Here is a 15,734-nt window from a genome sequence, read left to right on the forward strand (position 1 = left end):
CAATACAGATCTCCAAACATAAATATTTAAACATAAAAAAAATGTTTGATGGATGGATTAAAGAGACATAAAGAAAAGAAGAGAATGTCAATGACTGTGTCTTCAGGAGACTCCACAGTTAGGATGAAGAAGAGAAAAGAGGGGATCAAGAAATTTTTTTTAAAAGGTGTGGTCAAGGAGATAAAAGGAAAACTAGCAGAGGTCTGGTGTGGAAGCCAAAGATTTAAAAAAAGTTTATACGTTCAGGTAGTCAGTGTCAGTGGGATGAGACAAGCATGGCAGTAAAGAAAAAGCTACTGAGGGGTTCTTGGGGGGAGACAATCAGACCATTGTTCAAGGCTACAGACTTTCCATCCTAGTACCATGGCCCAATTTGTCCATAACCTTGTGGAGAAGGCCCCCCTTACTCCTAAACACTGTTGTGACTTATTTGAAATCTTGAATGGCCACATTTTGGCACTCTGCCAAGGATGAGCTTGTTCGTTCAGCCCCTGCTGAGATTTATATACCTATTCAGAGCTTGAAAAAAAAATAGCCAGTAGTGCTCAAACTGGTAGCTTCAAATAGCTCAGTTAGGGAAGTTCTGCTGAATGGTTTGGTAGCCACTGAAGTGTAGATGTGGTTTTACATGGGCAAGACCATAGGCAAACATGGCATCATTGGCTATAATGTTTGAACACCGATCTTTAGCAACATGTTTCTTTTTTGTTTATTATTTGAATGTTCTTGGACCATGAGTGATCAGAATGCTATTTTAATAAGAAAAGATATGTCAAAATAAAAAATAAAAAGAAAGAAAAGACTACTGAGATTTGGTGAGAAAGAGATGCCTAGGAATGTGTGATACGTATTTTTACAAGCAGACTCAAAACTTCATGAGAAAACTTTCTCAACAATCTAAGTTATTTGTCCTCTGTAATGAAATCTTCGGCATAATTGGTGATTAAGGTGAAATTACTATTGTTATTCAATGCAGCAGCATTTAATGGAACCTCAGTACCTCCATTTTCAGTTTGCTTTCTGGTGATATCATTAGCTTGGGGTACCTCATACCCAACAGAAACTGGATCAAACTCAAGAGCTATTAACCTCATCACGAAATACATTAAAATATTCTTTAAAAAAAAAGATCAAATTTTCTCTCAGGAAAGTGAAATTTTTAGGGTGTCACTTTCTTCAAAGACAGCACAGCACCTGTCACAAATACATCAGGTAGTATGAAAAGGTCACCTGCTTGCAGACTTACTTTCTTGCTCACAAGTCAAAGGGGGTTTCCCAGGATAGTAACACTCATTTAAGGCATTCTGGAGCCCTAATTTCCATTTCAAATCATAGGGTATCTCTACTTTCGTTTGAACAAGTAACTTTAACCTACTGCTATGGAATTCTTCTATATAACTGTGTTCTCTGAGAATGGTGTATTTCTGGGAAGCAGTCTTGGGGAAATTCCCCTTTTTCCATGTACAAACCCTTCCTCTTTTTCCATCCAGGAGCTTTTGCCACTGCCCCACAAGTAGAGAGCGTTAGATCTTATAGGTAATAAGTAGCCTCTGAGAATTCTGTGAGATCTGTAGTAGCCCATTATAAACTCTAAACAGCTGATAAATGTCAGAAACTCCCCAAATCCAATGAAGTTTGACCTGGCATAGTCTTTGAAGAGTGGAATTGTATTAGCATGTTTAATACCATAGTCCAGTGTTTTCCATTGTTCCCATGAGAGGTAAAATAATGATCCCCCCACCCAAAGATTCATAATCCTAATCCCCCAAACCTATGAACATGTTACACTGTGTGGCAAAAAGGACTTCGCAGCATGAGTAAGTTAAATATCTTGAGATGAGATGATTACCCTGGATTATCTGGGTGGGTCCAATGTAATCACAAGAGTTCTTGTAAGAGTGAGGCAGAAGTGTCAGAGGCAGAAGAGAAGAGAGGAGAAGGAGGTGTTAGGGTTTAAAGATGTGGTGCTGCTGGCTTTGAAGATGGAGAGGAACATGGGCAGCCTCTAGAAGCTGGAAAAAACAAGGGAACAGGTTCTCTCCTAGAACCTCCAAAAGGACTCAGCCGTGCTGATGCCTTGATTTTAAGACTGCTGAGCTACAGAACTGTAAAATAGTACATTTGTGCTGGTTTAAGCCACTAAGTATACCAATTTGTTATAGCAACAATAGGAAACTAATACACTTGCCATTGTGACTTCTTTTGAAAAATACAATTAAGTGGTCAAATAAATTTGGAGTCTCTAGACTTCTGGAAATTCACAGTGTACATTGGTTTACTAAAGCCTCTGAGAAGTGCTATAGAAAAGAAACCTATTTACCTCAGTGTTGATCATGGGAACAGGTGTTAGCTGCAAACATCAATTATCATCCTGCAGAACAATGTTACTTTCTCGACACTGGTTTGAGATAATACTGCTGATAACTCATTGTATGTTAATTTGACTGAAGCTAAAGATAGATGCGTTAACCAAAGGAGAGCTTAGTGTGGACATTTAGAAGGTGGTGAGTCAAAGAACAGAAATTCTCAATGTTTTGCTCGACTGTCTAAAAGCTCATTCTGGCATACAAGTACATTCTGATCCAGCCCTCGGGTGGGACTCTCACAGGTGAATGGCAGATGCCAGTAGGAAAAACCAAGGAGGTCCCCTATTTCACATTCCTGGCTCCCCAAACAACCCTCTGCTATCATTAAGCTTCCCTTTCAAGTCTGGCCAGACAGGCTAATATGACAACTTCAGTCTGAAAATAAATAAATTTAAATTCTGACTGTGTACCTCTATCCCTTGTGATTTAGATTTGGTTAGATGAGTCTGTCTCTAGGAGATTACTGACCTCTAAGTACCTCCAACAAAATTGTTTTTGGGCCTAACTAATACCCCATAAGGTCCTACCTAAATAGCCAGACAGAGAAACTTTCTTTTTTTTAAAAGACTTTATTTATTTATTTATTTATTTATTTATTTATTTATTTAGGGAGAGGGGAAGGGAGGCAGAGAGGGAGCGAAACATCAATGGGTTGCCTCTTACACACCCCCACCAGGGACATGGCCCACAACCCAGGCATGTGCCCTGACCAGGAATCAATCCAATGACCTCTTGGTTTGCAAGCCAGCACCCCATCCATTGAGCCACACCAGTCAAGGCTGGAGAGAAACTTTCTTAATGACGCCTCCACCCTGCCTCATTCCTCTAATTGCCACAATTCTTTTTGGGTGCAATTCCTTAGTCCATAATAGCTCTGTCACCGTGTATAGCAAAAGCTCACTGAAAGTGCAGCTGACTGAATTCACCTGGAAGACAAGGTAAAGCTGTAGTAATTATGAGCAGAAAAGGGCTACAGGGGCAGAGAACAGAAGCTAACTACGGACAGATATGGGGATCCTTCATTTGGACCCATGCAATAAGTGCAAATGAGGCTATATCACATCCATTTTCTGCACTGGTAGAAGGAGAAGGTCAGAGCAGAGATGACAAGCACTACCATATACCAGTTCTGATCACTTTCTAGGAGCCGGCCGAAATGCTGAATTACTGTGTTGTGGACAGCTATTGTCTTCCCAATACTTCACTGTGAGGACTTTTCCTTTCCCTTCTATCCACATGGTATCAGTGGGAACTGCCTATTTCTACAATGTGATATGCAACCCTTTGTCCATGGTTTTGTAAACCCCTCTTTTATGAGTTACATTTGCTTAGCAAAAGTTCATCCCCAAGATCTGGACACCTAACCCAAACTGAGTTAATAAATTTCTTCAGAAGGGATTTTTGAATTAAGAGAGAGATCAGGTACTCTCTCTAGATGGTCAGATCCATAATATGCAAAACTTGCATGGTATTAGCTACTATATTTTCCTCCATATGGACTAGAAAGAGAAAGCTGGTCTAATGTAAGAGAAGAATGAGACATATATACAAGGTGCAGAAGCAAGTGGTAGAGAGAGAAACAGAATAGAAATTATCCCATGGTTTCAATTTATCTCTGAAGTTAACTTATATTCAGGAACTTGGGTTCTGTGAGACACCCCCAAATCTATACTGTAAAAAATATATATCCTTTTCACTTAATCTGTAAAATTGGGAATAACTTTATCTTCCATGGCTGACTTAAAAGAGTATAAATTTGTAAATTTAAAAAGCCTTTAGAACCTTTTCTGGCATACAGTAAGTGCTACATATGGATTTATTAACAAGATTTTTCTGTCATTTGCAACCAAGAACACCTTCACTAATAACAGAAGGATGCAAAGGGCACACCTAGGCTCAATGAGTAAGAAAACTGTGATCAAATAACTGTCTGCCCTGAGAGCAGACAGGGAAGGCAGAAGGTAAGATATACTTCTTACCCATATATATCACAAGTAGGAAATACATGATTCTGGTGACTTGCTCAGAGGAAAGGAAGAAGGCCTCAAAGGGAATCAATGTTGGTACTAAAAACTGCAGTAACGTCCAAATGGCAGCATCCCTGCTTAGAAAATAAATGGAGTTCCTCTTCACTGGGACCCCTAATGCATAGGTTTGCCATCTTTGAGTTAGACAATGGCAAGACACTGGTACCTAGAGGAAGGGAGGGAGGTAGAGGAGTTTAAGTTAATGGTGGTATAGATAAGACTGGAAGCAACAAGTCCAAACCATGATTTTGAAACAGGGTACAGATATTACCCACAGCCCATGGTTTGAGGGATGCGGGAAGGACAAAATACAGCTTTTTACTTTTTTTTTTTTTTTTTGGCTGGGTACAGTGAACTTTTTTGATGATGCATGACAAGGTAGGGTTCCCTAAGCCCCTCCCCTCCTTAGGGGGTCTAGGATAGAAATTAGAGGTCAGGAGATTCTCAGTGTGTTAGGGGATCAGTTTGGGGCAAGGATTCCCCAGCAGCTTAGGGCCTCTATTCCTGTCGCTGGGCTGGTGGTCCAGGGGGCTCTTACTCCTTGGTGGCCATGTGGACCATAAGGTCCACCACCCTGTTGCTGTAGCCAAATTCATTGTCATACCAGGAAATGAGCTTGACAAAGTGGTCATTGAGGGCAATACCAGCCCAGCATCAAAGGTGGAGGAGTGGGTGTCACTGTTAAAGTTGCAGGAGACAACATGGTCCTCAGTATAGCCCAGGATACCCTTGAGGGGGCCCTCTGATGCCTGCTTCACTATCTTCTTGATGTCATCATATTTGGCAGCTTTCTCCAGGTGACAGGTCAGATCCACAACTGACACATTGGGAATGGGGACACAGAAGGCCATGCCAGTGATCTTCCCATTCAGCTCAGGGATGACCTTGTCCACAGCCTTAGCAGTGCCAGTGGAAGCAGGGATGATGTTCTGGAAAGCCCCTCAGCCATCATGCCACAGCTTCTCAGAAGGGCCATCCACAGTCTTCTAAGTGGAAGTGATGGCATGGACTGTGGTCATGAGCCCCTCCATGATAGCAAAGTTGTCATGGATGACCTTGGCCAGGGGGGCCAAGCAGTTGGTGGTGCAGGAGGCATTGCTGACAATCTTCATGGAGTTGTCATACTTGTTTTGGTTCACACCCATGACAAACATGGGGGCATCAGCAGAAGGGGCACAGATGATGACCCTCTTGGCTCCACCCTTCAAGTGAGCCCCAGCCTTCTCCATGGTAGTGAAGACACCGGTGGACTCCACAACATATTCAGCACCAGCATCACCCCATTTGATGTTGGCACGATCTCACTGCTGGAAGATGATGATAGACTTTCCATTGACAACAAGCTTCCTGTTCTCAGCCTTGACTGTGCCTTTGAAATCGCCATGAGTAGAATAATACTGGAACATGTAGACCATGTAGTTGAGGTCATTGAAGGGGTCATTGATGGTGACAATATCCACTTTGCCAGAATAAAAAGCAGCCCTGGTGACCAAGCGCCCAATACGACCATATCCATTCACTCCGACCTTCACCATCGTGTCTCAGGGTTGAGGCTGGTACTGCACAGGAAGACACGGCAGTCTGTTGAACAGGAGGAGCAGAGAGCCAGATAATACAGCTTTTAAGTTACCTTGCATAACTCTGGCAAGTTGGTAGCTAGATAATAGCTGTGTACTGCCCTGGAGCAAAAGGAGTACTGACTTTCAGGATTTAAAAGGGAAGGCAGCCTTGAGGGAAGGAGCATGTTGGGGAGCATGATATAAGGGTGCCCTTATGTAGGAGGATGTTGTAGCAGCCATGTGGGAAGCAGCGAGCAGCTATGCATGTTGTGGTCAGGATCCGGCCGTGCGACCTGGGCCAATAAGAAAGCAGGCATGCTGCTGCTTTGATCATGCCCACTCCAGCTGACTCCGAAAGCACCAAGGATTCTGCCTTGCAGACTCAGACTCTGTCTGGACTCCTGGAACTTGGGACATGTGGAAAGAACATTATCTTAGAACTTGTGCCTTTCCTGGACTTCACCATGATTCAGTGTGACATGGCACATGCTTTCCTAGACTATTATACAGAGGATAAGGACAACATACCCCAGATCCTGAAGGAGAGAGCTGGCAGGTAAGGGATGGGCAAGTATTGGGTTTGGTTTTGGCTTATAGTCTTTTGGGGAGCAAGGGAAGTGCTGTGTATTGTGGGTGAACAGGGCTCTGAGCTGAAGTGCTCCCAGAACCCCCACCCAGGTTGGAATATTGTAAATAAAGACCTGTTTTCTCAACACTAACTGTTGGGTCATACACCTAGGCACTACATGAACAGTCCCCAGTTTGCTCAATAACAATTTTGCTGATCGCCAACCTAGCAGTCCAGTGGGATTATGCAGAGCATTTGCTGAGGGCAACAAAGGTGAATTCACACCAGAAGAGCACTGCCAGGGCAACTTGGCAACAAGAGCTTCATTTCCATTGGTTCTGTTTACTGAGGTTGTGCTAGAGCAGAAGCTCCCATAGTATGTTCCCCAGACCACCGGCAGCAGCACCGGGGACTTGTTGGAAATGCAAATTTTGGGGCACCTCTCCAGACTTGCTGAATCAGAAACTCTGTGGGTGGGGACCAGCAACCTGTGCCGTAATCACCTGCAGGTGATTCTGGTGCACACCCAAATGTAATAACCACTGGTCTAGATCTATTTTAATCTATAAACTCTGTGCTTTGTGCTGGGCAGGAGCTGGGAGTAGGGTTGCCAGATAAAACACAGAACACCAAGTTAAATTTTAATTTCAGATTAGCAACATTAATTTTAGCATATGCCCAAAATTATTTGCCAAATCTGGCAACCATAGGTGGGGGTACTCCGGACAGGATGATAATGGCACAAGCCTAGCCTCTGAAGGGGAGCAGAATTTACCACCCCCCAATGTACCTTTTTGGCATAAGGATTATTTTGGCTTAGAAATAGCAGAGACAGAGAAAGCTCTGAAAAAGAAGCAGAAGTTTGTAAGAGACATCTACATTTATAAAGGAAACCTTTTTTCTAAGGGTGTCTTACAAATGGAGATTTCCTTTATAAATGTAAAGAAAATCTGCATTTGTAAGGATGACTAAGTCACTAGAAACTCTTTATCAATGAAGACAACAACCTAAATCTGGCTAACAACCTTTGTTTATCGTGCTTTTCCTTATAACCTCCCACAAACCCCCTATATTCTTTTGTCTTTAACTGGAGATGATATTTATTTAAGGTGATGGCTTGGGCCATTTCAGAGTTAGTTTTCCTGGGTATCTCCATGTATACAGGAAGTATACATGTTATTAAACTTCAGTTTTTATTTTGTTACTCTATCTTTTTATTATGGGGTGGTGGTGAGGGGGGAGGTGTCTCAGCCAAGAACTAGAAAGATACAGGAAAAATCAGTTTTCCACCCTTGCTGGTGTGGCTCAGTGGATTGAGTGCCAGCCTGTGTACCAAAGGGTCATACATACCTGGGTTGCAGGCCAGGTCCTCAGTTGGGGACTTGCCAGAGGCAACCACACATGGATGTTTCTCTCCCTCTCTTTCTCCCTCCCTTCCCCTCTCTCTAAAAATGAATAAATAAAATCTTTAAAAAACAGTTTTTCTCTCCTACACTCAAGGGTCCTCCAGATCAGTTCTGTTAGAAACAAGGACATGGTGACTCTCAAACCAGTGAAAAGTCATTAGTAACAAAGGGCAAATGTAATTAGAGGGTCTCTGAGAAGGGAGCTGACAGCACTGGCGTATCTACAAACCACAGAAGGGGCATTTAGATAACCGTGTTAGATTGTAACTCCGGAGTAACCAGTAATGGAGAAACGGGGAAGAAGGAGAGGGGAGGGGGAGCTAATTGCGTTAGGGCGGGGAAGATAATCACTTTAGGGTGGCAATTTCAGGGTGGAAAAGATAATCACTTTAGGGTGGCAATTTCAGGGTGGAAAAGATGATCACTTTAGGGTGGCAATTTCAGGGTGGGGAAGCTAAGACTATAAAACCAGCTTCCTTTGTCTACTTGGTGCGCACATTCTCCTGGCTATGAGGGTGCGCCCGGCTCTGCAGACTCGTGAATAAAGGCCTCGTTTTACTGCTCAAGTCCTGTGTCTCAGTTTTTATTGTGAGCGTTTCTCACAATTTGGGGGCTCGTCCGGGATCCTCCGCCTGTGTGCGGGAAGGGCTCTGAGCCAAGGTGGGGAGACGCGTCCTACCCGCTTTTGGGTGGCCCACTTGACCCAGGGCCCACCCGCCTCAGTGTCCGGAAACGACCCGAGACTTCTTGTTGGGACAGCAGTGGATCGACGCAGGGGGAAACAAAAGCAAACACCGCGGCAACCAGGCAACCTCGTGCACGGGCCAAGGTAGGAAAATTGGACTTAAGTACTGCCTTGGTGGTTGGGCATCCTCGGGAAGCTGATTGTGCGTGTGGCTGGTACGAGTTGTGCGTGTGGCTGGTATGAGTTGTGTGTGTGGCTGGTACGAGTGTGGAGTGCCTCTCCGCTGGGTCCGCTGTCCCGTGAGGGAGACGGCCGGAGTGCACCTCCGCTGGGTCCGTTGTCCCATGAGGGAAACGGCCGGAGTGCATCTCCGCTGGGTCCGTCCTCCCGTGAGGGAAACGGCCGGAATGCACCTCCGCTGGGTCCGTTGTCCCGTGAAGGAAACGGCCGGAGTGCACCTCCGCTGGGTCCGTTCTCCTGTGAGGGAACGGCCGGAGTGCTCCTCCGCTGGGTCCGTTGTCCTGTGAGGAAATGGCCGGAGTGCACCTCCGCTGGGTCCGTTCTCCCGTGAGGGAACGGCCGGAGTGCACCTCCGCTGGGTCCATTGTCCTGTGAGGGAAGCGGCCGGAGACGAACGAAGCATCTCGGCCTGTGTGCAAGTAAGCGAGTGTGGAGTGCCCCTCTGCTGGGTCGGTTAGGTTGAGAACACAGCCGGATTCAGCCACGGGAATCAGCTGAGGATGGGAAATGGAAATTTTAGGCCTAGGGGTGGGGACCAAAAGTAAGGAAGAATAGACAATGGTAAAGTATTGTTGTTTCCTTTGGCCAAAGGAACCCATTTAGGGGAAATCTGTCTCCTGGCCCCGATTTGGGTCTGATGAATGTTGGGTTTGTCAAGCCCTGGTCTTATATGTGTGTTCAGCTTTTTCGGATTGTTTGTTTGTTTGTTTGTTTTTGGAGAAAGAAGAGAGGGGCATCGCTGTGTGGTTGCCTCTCGCTCGTGCCCCCAGTTGGGGACCTGGCGTGTGGCCTGGTCGTGTGCCCTGACTGGGAGTTGAACCGGCGACGCTTGGTTCGCGGGCTGGTGCTTGGTCCACTGGGTCACAACAGCCAGGGCCAGGCATCAGCCTTTAAGGAAAAGAGGGAACATACTCTCTGCTGATCACCACCTACCAGCAGATCCGCAGGTCTCTTCCCTGTAAAAAAGAAAAAGATAAGGCCTGGGACCCTCTGTCCTGTCTCCCATTGCCTTATAGCCCTGGCCAGCTGGCAGCCAACTGGGCAGAGGCATCGTGGACGGACAGTACAGACGGAAGAGGCCAGGAACACCTAGCAGATACCCCACCAGCATCCGCCCCCATGACACCTACGGCGCTGGTGGCAACTTATCTAAATTAAGAAAGGAATTGAAACAATGTAAGCAAGACCTAAAGAACTTCCCCATTCCCTCAGAGCAGCCGGTTCCCCCTTAGGGAGGTCTCCATGGGTCCAGGACATATTAGATATGTCAAATGCTCCTTCAACAAGCACTGAAGTTAGAAACTTCAAACGCAATATGAAGCGCTTGGTAAAGGACCCCCTTGGACTGGCAGAATAATTAGATCAGTTCCCCGGACCCAGCATATACATGTGGACAGAATTAATGTCTATACTAGATATCTTCAGTGGGGAAGAGAAGGGAGTGATCAGACGGGCTGTTATGAGGATATGGGAAAGGGAACATCCTCCCCGTCAGGGAATTGTCCCGGCCTAACAAAAATTTCCCAGTATAGACCCTGAATGGAATAACAGGCCGGAGAATAGGGCTCAAATAAAAGACCTTAGGAGCCTCGTCATCAGGGGAATCAAGGAGTCCATTCCCCATGCACAGAATGTCTCCAAGGCATTCGAAATACAGCTCCATCAGATCCCTGCAGAAGCTCAGGGACAAAATGAGGAAGTATTCTGGTCTAAATCCAGAGAATGCTGTAGGACAGGGACTCTTAAAGGTCACCATTGTAACAGAAACTGGCCAAATATTTGTAAGAAATTGCAAAAAGTAAATGAATGGGCCAAATAAAGCAATTGAAAAACTCCTCAGGAAGGCTCAGAAAGTGTATGTTAGAAGAGAGGAGGAGAAGCAGGAACTTCAAAAAGCTGCAGGATATCTCTGCAAATCTAGGAACTTTTAGCTGCCAGATACTGAGTTTGAGTACAGTCCTTCACAGTGTGGAAAAGAACAAGGATTGGAAGCATGTTATGGTTAAATCTAAAGCAGTAAAGGGTATTTAGAAAGTTTGTGAATGTTGCAGAAGGTCTGAGGAAAGTTGTAATTATAAAAAAGAAAGAAAGTTATGAAAGCTTTAAACCTGGGAAAAGAAAACCTCAGAAAGAATTGAGGTTTCCCAGGGAAATTTTAGAACTTCACATGAAAGAAAGGGAACCAGGAAAGGTGTAAGTCATGTAAATAAAAAGGTTGGTTAGAAATTTATAAAGGTTTTAAGAAGAAATTGTATGGTTTTAGTAATAGAAGGTATAATGCATGGAAATGCAGTTTTGAAGGACAAGAATTTTCCTTCACGCCTTTATATTTTTCTCCCTACTGGAACCCTCCAGTATTTGGCATTGTAAAGAAGTAAGAAGTGACATAAGGTTCCTTTGCATAAAACTAATAAGACCAGTTGCTAATGGTGGTTTTTGTCAGCCGAGGCTTTGACTGGAATGTCATGCCTGAAGGAGGCATGCCTAAGCTAATGCAAGCCCATGAGGGAAAGGCCTAGCACCTTGGGTGGTTGTGTGGTCCATGGCAATCTTTCTAGGGAAGAAACAAAGGTTGCTTCCCTGATAAATGGCTAGGAGGAAACTTTAGGCACAATGGAAAGCTTGAAGAACTTGTAAAAAGCATGGGTTTTACAGGCAAGGCCAGATGGCAGGTATGTGGCTCAGCTTCTGTGCCCAGAGGGCAGACTAAAGGTAATCCTGAAGGTTCCTTGTGTAAGTTCCAGCAAAGCAGACTTAAAAGATTTATGCTATCAATGGCTGCTCTTGTTGTATTTATGCAAATGAACAGGCTAAATTAAAACTGGACTTAATGCAGTCCCTTTAATAACAAGGAGGGTAACCTTAGGGAAAAAAAACATGATTTGAGGAAAGTCACAATGCTCAGTGGTAGACTATAAACTAGTGCAGCTAACTGTGTCTATAAAGTTCATTTTAATTCAAAGTTTGTTTTCATTCGAAAGTTAAAACAGGTCTGTGATATCAACAATGCTTAATCTACAGGCAAGAAGAATATCAAATGCCTTGCAACTGGATGTCTTCCCAATAAGATAGTCTTGCAAATTTAGAAATTGGTTTGTGAATTGTGTTGTGTGAATTAACATGTGTGTGTTCTTTCTGTTTTCATAGGGTATAAGCCTATAATCTCATTACCTGAGTGATTGTCTGTACATAGAAGCCTCACTTAAGAAGCCCATCTGCATTGCTGCCTCCTGAGACTCAACAGTTTGGCTGAACTAAGTGGTTGGGTTGGCGAAGTATGGGTTGGTCAGAGGGCTTCACTTTAAACTGGTCTCTCTTTTGCTTAAAATAACTTTCACCAAGGAGCTCCTTCCCGAAACTGCCAGCCTCTCCAGTGCAACCCTCTTCTTCTGACACTGAACCAGCCACAGACCTTAAGTCAGGAACCCCATGTGGCTGCCAGAGTTTATGGCCTAAAAGCTAATGTATCTGACATAAATCCAGTAGGGTGGCTAGGTCTTCACTTAGTGACAACTACTTCTTCCCTAGAAAATCTAACTTCTCTCAGCTATACCTCAGAAAAGACTCCAGAATAATCCAGCCAAGGTAAAAGTTTTTAAGGTATTAAATCTCAGACAAACCTTAGAGATAGAGACTGGGTACGGAGACGCAAATGCTTGGGTAGAATGGGTCAAATTTGCTGTTAATTCCCTGAATAAAAGCAACTGTTATGCTTGTACCACAGGGAGACCCCAGGCCCAGGTTGTACCATTTCCACTAGGCTGGGACTCTGACCCCTCGGGAATGGCCTGTATGCTCGCTCTCTACCAGGATGAGAATGCATAGGGAAATGAGACTTGCAGAAGCTTGTCTCCCCTCTTTCCCTCTATAAGGAGTAATGGGACTCAATCCCTCCCTTCATACTCACTGGGGCCCATGAATTACTCTTCTTGCCTCTCTAGGTGGGAAGCGAATTCAGGTACCCCTGCAGAAGAACTCCGAACATGCACTCATACCAGAAATGCGAGCCACCTTCACAGTGGGGCCGGCGACTATATTCCCCTCCAAGTCCTCAGAGCAGATGTCTGGTGGTATTGTGGGCAAAGGAGTCTCTGGAAAATCCTACCTGACAGGTGGAGTGGAACCTGTGCCCTGGTTCAATTGGCTATCCCATTTACCCTAGCATTTCCAAAACTGGTCCAGACTAGACTGCCCCTGTTAGGGAAAAGAGGTCAGTGGTGCCTGGTGGATCCTTTGATCCTCATATCTATATTGACGCAATTGGGGTCCCCAGAGGAGTTCCAGATGAGTTTAAAGCTAGAAATCAAATAGCAGCAGGGTTTGAATCAGTGCTCTTCTGTTGATTAGATAAACTATATTTATTATAACCAACAGAGGTTTATCAATTATACTAGGAATACTACAGAAGGAATCGCTCAACAATTAGATGCCACCAGTTGAGTGGCTTGGGAGAACAGGATGGCACTGGATATGATGCTGGCAGAAAAGGGAGGTGTATGTGTAATGCTCGGGGGGCAGTGTTGCACCTTTATCCCTAATAATACAGCCCCTGATGGATCTATCACTAAGGCCCTGCAGGGACTAACTATCTTAGCAAATAAGCTGGCAGAAAACTCAGGTATTGATAATCCCATAACAGGATGGTTAGAAAACTGGTTTGGCAACTGGAAAGGAATGATCTCATCAGCTCTGGTATCCCTCATAGTGGTAGCAGGTGTCCTCACAGCTTTAGGCTGTTGTATTATTCCATGCATCAGAGGTTTGGTTCAAAGGCTAATTGAGACTGCACTAACTAAACAAATGCCAGCAACTTTTCATAATCTCCTCCTCCAAGAGACCAAAGGGAATCCTAACTATAAGGAAGAAAGTTGAGAAATCCTCCTTAAATTTGAAGGGATAAATAGAATGGTTTGAGTAGTCAATTTTCCAAAAGAGACAGGGGGGAATTGTTAGAAACAAGGACATGGTGACTCTCAAACCAGTGAAAAGTCATTAGTAACAAAGGGCAAATGTAATTAGAGGGTCTCTGAGAAGGGAGCTGACAGCACTGGCGTATCTACAAACCACAGAAGGGGCATTTAGATAACCGTGTTAGATTGTAACTCCGGAGTAACCAGTAATGGAGAAACGGGGAAGAAGGAGAGGGGAGGGGGAGCTAATTGCGTTAGGGCGGGGAAGATAATCACTTTAGGGTGGCAATTTCAGGGTGGAAAAGATAATCACTTTAGGGTGGCAATTTCAGGGTGGAAAAGATGATCACTTTAGGGTGGCAATTTCAGGGTGGGGAAGCTAAGACTATAAAACCAGCTTCCTTTGTCTACTTGGTGCGCACATTCTCCTGGCTATGAGGGTGCGCCCGGCTCTGCAGACTCGTGAATAAAGGCCTCGTTTTACTGCTCAAGTCCTGTGTCTCAGTTTTTATTGTGAGCGTTTCTCACAGTTCGGTGTACAAAGCTTTGAATAAATCAGAGAACAATTACAAATAGCATGTACTTGAGAGTGTAAAACTAAAATTTCAGGGAATTCTAAGCAAGCACAGAGCATGGTGGGGAAGCGCTGTAGGATAAATCGGAAGAGAATTTAGGAATTGGATTTGAATTCACAGTTCAGGCCCCAGGGGTCCCAGATGCTGTAGTTTCTGGCAATAAGAACTGCCTTTTTTTTTTTTTTTTTCTTTCTCTGACCAAATGCTTGCCTGTACTCATAAGGCACTTCTTGAATTACCAAAAGGCACCATTTCCTGTGTCATCTGGGTGCACTGCTTGGAGCACGGATCTTGGGCTAGAGTTGAGACCCCAGTTGTCACTCAGCTAGGCACAAGCTGCACAACCCTTTGTGGCAGCTCTGAACCTACTGCCCTTTGTGACAGGTCCGCCTATTTGCCAGCTAACTTGGACCCATTCCAATTGCTTACACTCTATCTGCTTTGTTTCAGGGTCCTGGCCATCAGTGGGGGGGGGGTCTCTGCCCCCCACCATCCAAGTCTCAGTTTTCTAAAGCCATGTTTGTCAAAAGCATCAGTGTGCGAATTCCTTTGTTCATAATGGCGGCATTCAAGTTGAATTGTGCATGAAATTGTCTTGCTAGAAAAGCAGCTTTCTCTATATAAAAGGGTCTAGAGAAATTGAAGGATCTGATTAGTTAATAAGAATTCTAAGTAGTGAAATTCCAAATTAGCATAAAACAATTTCTTGTTCAGAGCACGTGCAGCACCAGAGTAAAAGAATTCTTTTCTTACTCTTTTTTGGTTAAAGCATTTTGTTCTAAAATAGTATGATCACAATAAGACATTTCAATGTGTGAATTATAGTATATTAAGTCATGACTAATTGCATTGATTTGTATTCAGGGTTTTTTAACATCTGTATGGTAATTATCCTAATCCAATTTGTTATGCAGAATACAATCAATGTTATGTATGTTAGTGTTTAGGGCCCTGACACAATTTCCTGTAATAAAACAGAATGAAATACAAAGGTAGCTCAGGTGCAAAGACAGGCGCATCTTTTATAGATAATCAAGCTCCCTTTCTAGATCTCCAAAATTAGCTAAGGTTGAGAGGCAATGGAGATCAAGCAAATTTAATTAGCATTTTAAAAGGAGGCCCAAGAAAAGAAAGAGAGCAAGCGCTGAGCTCTTGAGAAGGAGCAAGAACAAGCTGTATTAAACCCTCAGGAAGAAGACTTTTTATAACAGGCCGCACCCTTCAGAAGCTGCTAGAAATAATGTCCTGACCTCACCTGATAATGAGCCAATGAGACCGTGTTCTGCTGACATCCTGCTATCTCAGTAAGGGTTGCATCTTATCTAAGAGTCAGGGTTTAGCTTTAAACCTTTCATTTTTCTGTCATTTTAGGAAAAAGAACTCTGCCTAATATCTCCC

The 15,734-nt window shown here is 44.2% G+C and overlaps 2 pseudogenes; one reads left to right on the forward strand and one right to left on the reverse strand.

The window, feature by feature from the left end:
- Window positions 1-363: 363 nt before the first annotated feature.
- On the forward strand, window positions 364-676 carry LOC149990804 (ATP synthase F(0) complex subunit g, mitochondrial pseudogene; annotated as a pseudogene).
- Window positions 677-4,897: 4,221 nt separating this feature from the next.
- On the reverse strand, window positions 4,898-5,928 carry LOC149990805 (glyceraldehyde-3-phosphate dehydrogenase pseudogene; annotated as a pseudogene).
- Between the last annotated feature and the right edge of the window lie 9,806 nt (window positions 5,929-15,734).

This window comes from Furipterus horrens, unplaced genomic scaffold (genome assembly GCF_987537825.1).
Source record: "Furipterus horrens unplaced genomic scaffold, mFurHor1.1.pri manual_scaffold_17, whole genome shotgun sequence".
NCBI classification, from domain to species: domain Eukaryota; kingdom Metazoa; phylum Chordata; class Mammalia; order Chiroptera; family Furipteridae; genus Furipterus; species Furipterus horrens.